Source organism: Pteropus alecto, unplaced genomic scaffold (genome assembly GCF_000325575.1).
Source record: "Pteropus alecto unplaced genomic scaffold, ASM32557v1 scaffold220, whole genome shotgun sequence".
In the NCBI taxonomy this organism is placed as follows: Eukaryota; Metazoa; Chordata; class Mammalia; order Chiroptera; family Pteropodidae; genus Pteropus; species Pteropus alecto.
In genome coordinates this window covers 664,939-672,521 of record NW_006430043.1, presented here as the reverse complement: position 1 = coordinate 672,521, position 7,583 = coordinate 664,939, and the positions used below count along the sequence as shown (strand labels likewise).

The 7,583-nt window shown below is 51.8% G+C and overlaps 1 long non-coding RNA gene across 1 annotated transcript; it reads left to right on the top strand.

The window, feature by feature from the left end:
* The first annotated feature begins 443 nt into the window (after positions 1-443).
* LOC107195539 lies at positions 444-6,387 on the top strand. Its single transcript, XR_001516726.2, has 3 exons — positions 444-990; positions 5,218-5,308; positions 5,417-6,387. It is a non-coding gene; the product is annotated as an uncharacterized LOC107195539 (long non-coding RNA).
* Positions 6,388-7,583: the final 1,196 nt, after the last annotated feature.

The following is a 7,583-nucleotide window of genomic DNA, read 5'->3' as shown; positions in this document are numbered from 1 at the left end:
AGATTATACAAAAAATACAAAGGAATTCTTTTCCTTCAACTAAGAGAAAAAACAAAATCGGATTTAAATTGTCTAGTGGGGGCAGGAAGGGGGACGTTGTTTGCAGGTGCCAGAAAGGATGGAGGAGTGGTGTCTGAGGGGTGGAGGACCCGCTTACCTTGCTCTAGAGCCGCCGCCGCAGTGGGACAAGAGAGGAGGACCCTGGCAGTGCCTGTGTGTTTGGGGAAGGGTGGGATAGGGGATCCGGGTGCCCCTGGACGAATGAGGAGGGTGAAAGGACTGGGGGTACCCATTTCCCCATCTCCTCCCGCCTCCCTCCGGTACCCAGGCCTAGAGAGCTACTGAAAGTTACAAATTGCTTCCATTATTAGCTCATCCCGGGCGGCCTGGTCATTGGCCAGTCCCGGATCACGTGGTCCCTCGTACCAATCGATCGAATTTCTAGTTGCAATTCTCTGTCCCTCAGCTCTGGGCAGAGAAGGGGGGGAGCGGTGGTGCAGGGGCTGAGGAGGGGCTGTGGAGGGTCTCTTCGCCCTCCTCATCCTCTCCTCCTTGTCCCGGCCCTGAGTGCCGCCCCAGAAGGGGTCTAGGGAATGTTGTGAGCTAGGACACACTGGGGAGGGCACAAACTGGAAGAAGCAAGAGACGTCGCCAAGGACCCAATCCCTCTCCTTCCAATTCCCCGGCCGGGCTGGCCCCCCTGGCCACTCCTTCTATAGTGCCCACTCAGCCCCGGGCAGTCCCGGGCTCACAGCCTGGCCCTTTGCCCCGGGGGATTAAATGTCCCCTCTCTGGAGCACTGCTTCGCCCCCCACTTTGGGGAAGGTGACCCGACTCCTACTTCCCTGGGGCTTGCTCTGAATGAGGAGCCTTCGCCCTCGGGGGTGCCCTTCCCACCTTGATGGCAGAGTTTGCGCTCCTCTTGGGACCGTTTGAAAGAAGGACAAACTTTTGAGTGGATCAAAATCAAGAAGAGCCGGTCCGGAGCAGGTGAGTTGGGCCCGGGAGGGCTGCGCCTCATCCTGAAAACAATCCCTCCCTCCGTCTGTCTGTCTGTCTGTCCCTCCCTCCCTTCCCCACCCTGCCTCTCTCTCACTCACTCCATCCCTTTTCTCCTGCTACTAATCTGCCCACCTCGAGGGCTTTGGGCTGGGATTGAGCGTCTGTCACAAGCATGGGGCAGAGCAGCTCTCCTCTGAGTTTGGGGACTACGGTGGCAGCTGGCAGAGGAAAGAGAAAGGTTGCTACTGAAACTGAGGACAGGAGAAATCGGGGGCCTAAAGACTCAAAGAGTCTGAGGGTGATAACTTCCGTCCCCAAACACAACTTGCACGAACTTAAGAAAAGTTTTTTGAAGGGAGATGGAGAAGGGAGCACAGTTGGGGTTTTGAGGTTTAAAGTGAGAGGGAAGGATGCTTTTGCTGGTTTCCCGATCAGGGCTGATATAGAAAAACCCGGAGGGTCCTGAACCTGCTCACCCTAACAAACCCTTATAGACGCTTAGAGATCCTAAGAGGGGTATCGGCTAAAGGGAGAGAAGCAGTAGCCGAAAATAGCAGCTCCTGACTCTGTGGGATGGGGGGTTGGGTACCCGCCCAGAGTCTCTGCCCAGGACAGCCTCAGCCCCTGCTGCCCCGGGACCTCTTGCTGATTTTAACTTAGGAGTGACACGAAATAAGGAATAACTTCCAAATATCTCCTCCTTTTAAATCCAGTTAACTTAGAGACCCACGTCCCTAAGATGGAGTCAAGGGAGTGCCCTCCTCCGCCCCGCCCCCGCCCCCAGCACAACCTTCCTATTTTCTCAGCTCACAAAGGAGGGCAGGAAAAGAGCTCCCTGCCCCGTCTCGGGGCTGAGATTGGCCCCCCTCCAAGAAATATCCTGTGTTTGGGAGGAAGGGATGGAGAAGGCTCTGCAAAAAGGAGTCAAGGGCAGAGGGTGGGTTCAGAGGGAGCGGCTGAACTGGAGGGCCGGGGAAGAGAGTGGCGGGGGACGGGGGGGGCCTGGGCAGGCCAGACCTGCAGGGTGATCTGGGAAAGCAAGCGAGGGGTGGAGGCCGCAGCAGGTGCACTGCGGAGTCGCCAGAGAACTCTCGAAGACCGGCCTGGGCGGAGAGTCTCGGCTGCACCTGAGGTTTGTGGTGCTGCCTGAAGAGCTGGGCAGGAGACAGCCGGCTCATTTGATTTGGATCTGTTTTATTGTTTGTTTGGCTTTATTTTGTTTTGTTTTGAAAGAGCCAGGAGTGGCTGTGGATCACAGGGGAGAAAATTCCCACGTCCACGCAGTGATCTCTCTGGTCCCGCCTGGCCCACGCCTCCACCTCCAGTAAAGGGAGGAAAGCTAAAAGCAATGCTGGAAAGTGCAGGACAGGAGCGCCTCCTCGGTCAGGAGCGCCAAAACCGCCCAGGCCTTTGTTTTCACTGAGCCCGAGGTTTTTCTGCTGGTAATGCAGCTGCCGCCCTGGCACCTGCTTCTACCAGACCCCCGGAATTGGGCCCTTCTAGCTGAGAGGTGTAGGAGGCCACAGCCGGCACTGCCTAAAGCTTGGTCTCCAAAACACTGGTCCTTGAGAGGGTTGTGTCCAGGGGCAGACGGGGAGGCGACTGATATTCAGAACAAATCTAAGCCCCTTTCTGTCTTCCTATCCTGAGACCCTGGGCACCTTTCCAGCCTAGAGGAGTTGGCTGGAAGGTCTCATCCCGTCGCTATCCCAAAATTAAAATAGAGCCGCCTGCTGCTGCTTTTGCCGGCTGCGGGGGTCTGGGTGCTCTGAGAGAAGGCGCCTGGCTCTGGGCTTTGCCTCCTCCTTCCTTGATGAAGCCAGCCCTTTATGCCCCTACCTCCTGAACACTTACCCTCTCCCCACCCTCCACCCCACAATCTGTGGGATTGTCTGTTTTATGCTTTCCTTTCCTCTCTTCCTCTTTCTCTTTTTTATTAGGATTGACAGAATGAGTTTGGCAAGGCTTCTCTAAGCCTGTAGTAGGGAGCTGTGGATCCAGCCCCTAACTTTTCAACTAGGGGAAACAGGCCTATTCCTGGGCCCTTGAGATTGAACCCCAAGTTGAGGGAAGATGAGAAAGAATGGTATGAAGGATAGCTGGCCAGACAGGACAGAAGCTCTGACTTGGAGAGGGCGCCGTTTTATGCCATGTGCCTAAGAGAGAGAATTTAGAAACAAAGGAAGATAGAAAGAAGGTCGAGGAAACAGCACAAAGGACTGGAAAAGCTGAGAATGACAGTGAGGGAACCAGAGATTTGAGGGAGCCCTAATGCTGGGGGCAGAGGAAAGGGCCCCAGGGAGTGTGGCTGGGAGAGATGACCATGAGGGAATCGTGACAAAGGAGAGAACGAACAAGCAGGATTTAATTAGTTTTATGATGAAAATAGCAGAAAGGAAACAAAGAGAAATCAAGAAAAAATAGAGAAAGAGAAAACAAATTAATAAAAGGAGGGAGCTAGAAATAAGAGAAAAGGGAAGCAAAAGAAGAAGTAAAAAATGTAAAAGAAAAGAAATGGAAGAGAGAAATGTGAGAAATGAGGAAAGATAGAAAGATAAAAGGAAGAAAAAGTGAAGGAAGGGAAAATAGAGGGAGAAAAAGTGAAGGTGGGGCAGAAAGAAAGCAAAAAGAGGGAGGAAAAGTGGGAAATAAAGATACAGAGAGAGAAAGAGAAAAGAAAGAAAAGGAGAGAACAAAAACAGGTCAACAGAAAGGGGATCTCATTCAGGAGGAGCATAGGCAGGGGAAGCATAGAGTGGAGGGTGGGCAGGGAGAGGCCAGGTGGGGCCGAGGCAGGGTCTCCCAGCTACCAGGTTGCCCCACGAGGCTGCACATCGGGCTGCCGTGTCCCTGACCTACCACCATCATTCCCCTGGCTCCAGTGCCCGCCCAGGCCTCCTGCAACAGCTTCTCCAGCAAAGCAGCAGACCAAGCTTGGAAGAGGAGCTCCTTCCGCAGCTGTACCAGCTTCAGCCAGGCTGGCCTTGAAGCTTAGCAGGTCAAGAACTGGTTCCAAAACCAGCACATGAAGCAGAAGAGGCAGTTGAGAGAGAAGCAGGTAGTGGACCTGTCTCCTAGGCTGTTCCCTCTCCGGCTGCCCCTAGCACTTCCACTCTGACTCTGCTGGCCGAGGCTGTCTGGAGACTGGGCTGCTTTATTCTTTGGTGACCCTCTGACTCAGAGACCTTTAGCTTCAGTTTGGTTACATGTCAAATGAGCCCTTTGCTGGAGGGTCCTGTCCTCCTATAATCTTAGTGAGCCTGCCTGTATATGTGCAGAAGAGAGAGGGGCAAAGATAAGTCTTAGTCCACTCTGGGAAGGACGTCTTTGTTTTCTTCTTTGGTGAGAAGAAAAATCTTCCTCCTTTGCCATCCTTAATCTCCAACCCTGCCTCAGAAAACTACCTTCTAGGCCAAGGGGTTTCTCCATTCCAGAAGGGGTCGGATTAATCTGTAAAGAGCTTGGCATGAGGTTTGCAAGTGCTGGAGGAGCCAGAGGAAGAATCTCACTCTTGAAAGAGAATGAGGACGTTTCCTACTAGGGCAAGTAAACTTTAGGTTTGTAGGATATTTCACTGAACTCATATATACTAAGAGATTAATTGGTAAAGTGATTTTAGATTCAGCCTGCGGAGGAGCTCAGATTGGGGTAGCTATGTGTCTGGCTTGTTAGACCTGCACTCCCATACCCTATTCAAGTGCTCCCCGGACAACCGCCCAGTTAGAGCCAATTAGAGAACTTCTTTGTTTCCCCAAAGTGGAATGGGGCAGGTTACTGAGGTCAGCCAGGTCTTCCAAGAGCATCGTAAGCCTTGAGGATGGGCTAAAGGACCCTCAAACCAGCTGGAAAGCCATGTCCACAGTAAACTTTGCAGTTCTCCCTTAGGGGGCCTCAGTCCTGCACTTTCCAGCATTGCTTTTAGCTTTCCTTCCCTTTTCTTGAGCTTCTGTCCTTCATTTATATTTCTCCCTCTTCCTTCCTTTCTCCATCTGGGGTTCTTGTACTATTTTTGTATCCCAGAGGCTTTGCTCTGAGACCTTTAGGCAAGCTAACGAGCGCCCTACCCTCAGGAGTTCATTACGTGCATGCAAATATTAGGATTGGAAGTAAAGAGCAAAAAGGGGAGTAAGCTTTGCAGATCAGGTGAGGGATGAATCGACTTGTTTTCTATATCAATCATGATTATTGCCGTCACATCCCCATGGCTAATCCCAGAAAAGCCTTCCTCACCTCCAGCCATCTGCAGCCCTGTCCCTGCCCACGGAGGTGGAGTTGTTGGTGCCCCCAAGGCCATCGCTTTCCCAGGGTAAGTGAAGATCTGCAGGAGCTCACCTTGCTGCAGGGAGGTGAGGTCAGTGATGCCAGGTCAGCACCTCGAACTATTAAATAAGCAAACCTATTTCCCTATTCCCAGGGTTTTTAGGGGTCCCCTTGCCCTTGGATGGAGAGACTGGTCGATTCTGGCTCTTGGCTGTCTCTCCAAGGAACAACTCTGACTAGCTGGGCCCACCGCCATCCACACCTGCTCAGCAAAGAAGGAAGGTCACTCATTCCAGGTCTTGGTGGAACAGATGCAGACTGTCTGCCCAGAGCAGCTCCCTTGTCCCTACCTGGCCCAGCGGGGAAGGAAGGAACCCTGTTCACTTCGCAGGACCCGGAATCTCAGTGCAGAGCCGACAGCTGCAGTTGCCTCCTGGAGCCTGACACTGGAAGCATCTTCTGCCTTTGGGCTCTCCTTGTTGCCTTGGCCTCTTCTCTGTTCAGTTTGCCACTGTGTTTTTCTCCCTCATATGGGAGTGGAGGGAAACAGGGAAATGGAATGTTTCTCCCTTGCCCCTAATCCTTCCTCACAGCCCCACCAAACCTTACAGCTGCCATGGTAAGGAACGGCAGCTTCCAGCCTTGCTTACAAGCTGCTCAAAGCAAATTCAAATTCTCTTCAGGGCAGGAAGAAGGGCAGATGCTCCTACCTCAGGCCTCCCTTGTTCATTGATCCATTTTGAGGGCAATTGGGGGTCAAAATTGAGACCAGATTGCTTCAATTGGTACAAAATTAGAATGTCTTATCATACCAGAGGCCCAAATTCCTTGCATCAAGGAATAGTTGATTTTCACCTAGACCTGCACCTCTTCTCTGGCCTCTCAAACCAGTGATGTAAAAAAAAAGGTTTGTCGAGGTGGAGAACTGAAGGAGAATGAGCAGTCTATTCCATTGAGAAGTCTGTAGCTTCAGTTGTTCATGCCACTAATATTTATTTAGAATGTACTATGTGCAAAGCATTGTCTCTACTTCAGTTTGTCATGACTGTCAAAAAAGATTCTTGCCCCTATGAGGCGTCGAAGAGTGTGGACAAATATATAAATAAACAAATTAATGAAAAAGAAGTTTGCATTCAGCTGAATTTAATTGTAGCCTCCCATGTGCCTGGTCACAGAGTGCCTGTCTTCCCAGCTCCAGCTACCCAGACCCAGTTGTTTGAAAAACAGGACTGCCCTGGGACTCATTTGTTTTCCCCCACTGGAGGGAGAGACGTGCACTGGGATAGGCAGGCGGGAAAAGCCCTGAAATAAAGGGTTGGGGATGGTTGGTGAGGGCCCTCCAAATCTTTGAGGTGTGCATTGTTGGTGGTGGTGGTGGTGGTGGTGGAATATTGGAGGTAGGCTAATCTGGGTTTCTGAGCAGGCTGCAGGTTCGCGTTGGTGTAATCACGAGCCTGAAGGTGACAGCAAGGGTATGCATGTGCAAGTAAGCTGAAGGGGGGTGGACAAGTCTTCCTTGCTCCAGACTTATGTGCACTGGGCCCAGACGCCTGCACAGGATCAGGTGTGCGTGTGTTGGGAGGTGCATGCAGATCTGAACATTTCTCTGCATACATGACCTTCTGTGTATGCAAGAGTATATGTACTCGCTGAATTATTATAAAATTACACTGACCCTTACAGAAAATCCATACCGGCCTCAGCCTTTCTCCCCTGACCTCTCGACCTCTGGGGTGCCTGAGGAAAGAGCTGACCCGGTCACTGCCTCCCCCTAGTCAATGAGTCTCTCTCCATTAGCATAAAACATGAATCTGCTGGCAGCTTGACAAATTATAACTAGCAGCCAGAGTTTTGCCAACTGGCTGGCTTGGGCGCTGTCTATTTATCATTGAAAATGGTAAATCATAAGAATCCAGATGACTTAATTATTCAAATCCACCCAGGACCCAGAGAAGCTGCAGTCCCGTCAATCTCAGCCTGGGCTCAGGGAGAGGGCAGGGGAAGAACGCTGTTAGCTTAAGAGCTGGGAGAAGCAGACTCCATTACTGCCCCTTTCCTCCGTCCGGCAAGTGGGGGTTTTCTCTGCAGTCCCCCACCCTCTCCGCCTTCCTGCCCACCTTCCCAGGCAGAAGCCTGGCCAGTTGTTTTGGTTGCTGACCCTCCTGAGGCTCTTCCCTCCCTGCCTCCTGCTGTCTGCCACCCACTCCCCAAGCTCACAGGGTATTTCTCGGCATCTCTTTGTGTGGACCTGTTAGTTTGCTCTTTCTCTGTTTCAGTGCCTTCATTTTTATTTATTTTTTTCTCCTATTTTCACCATTTCT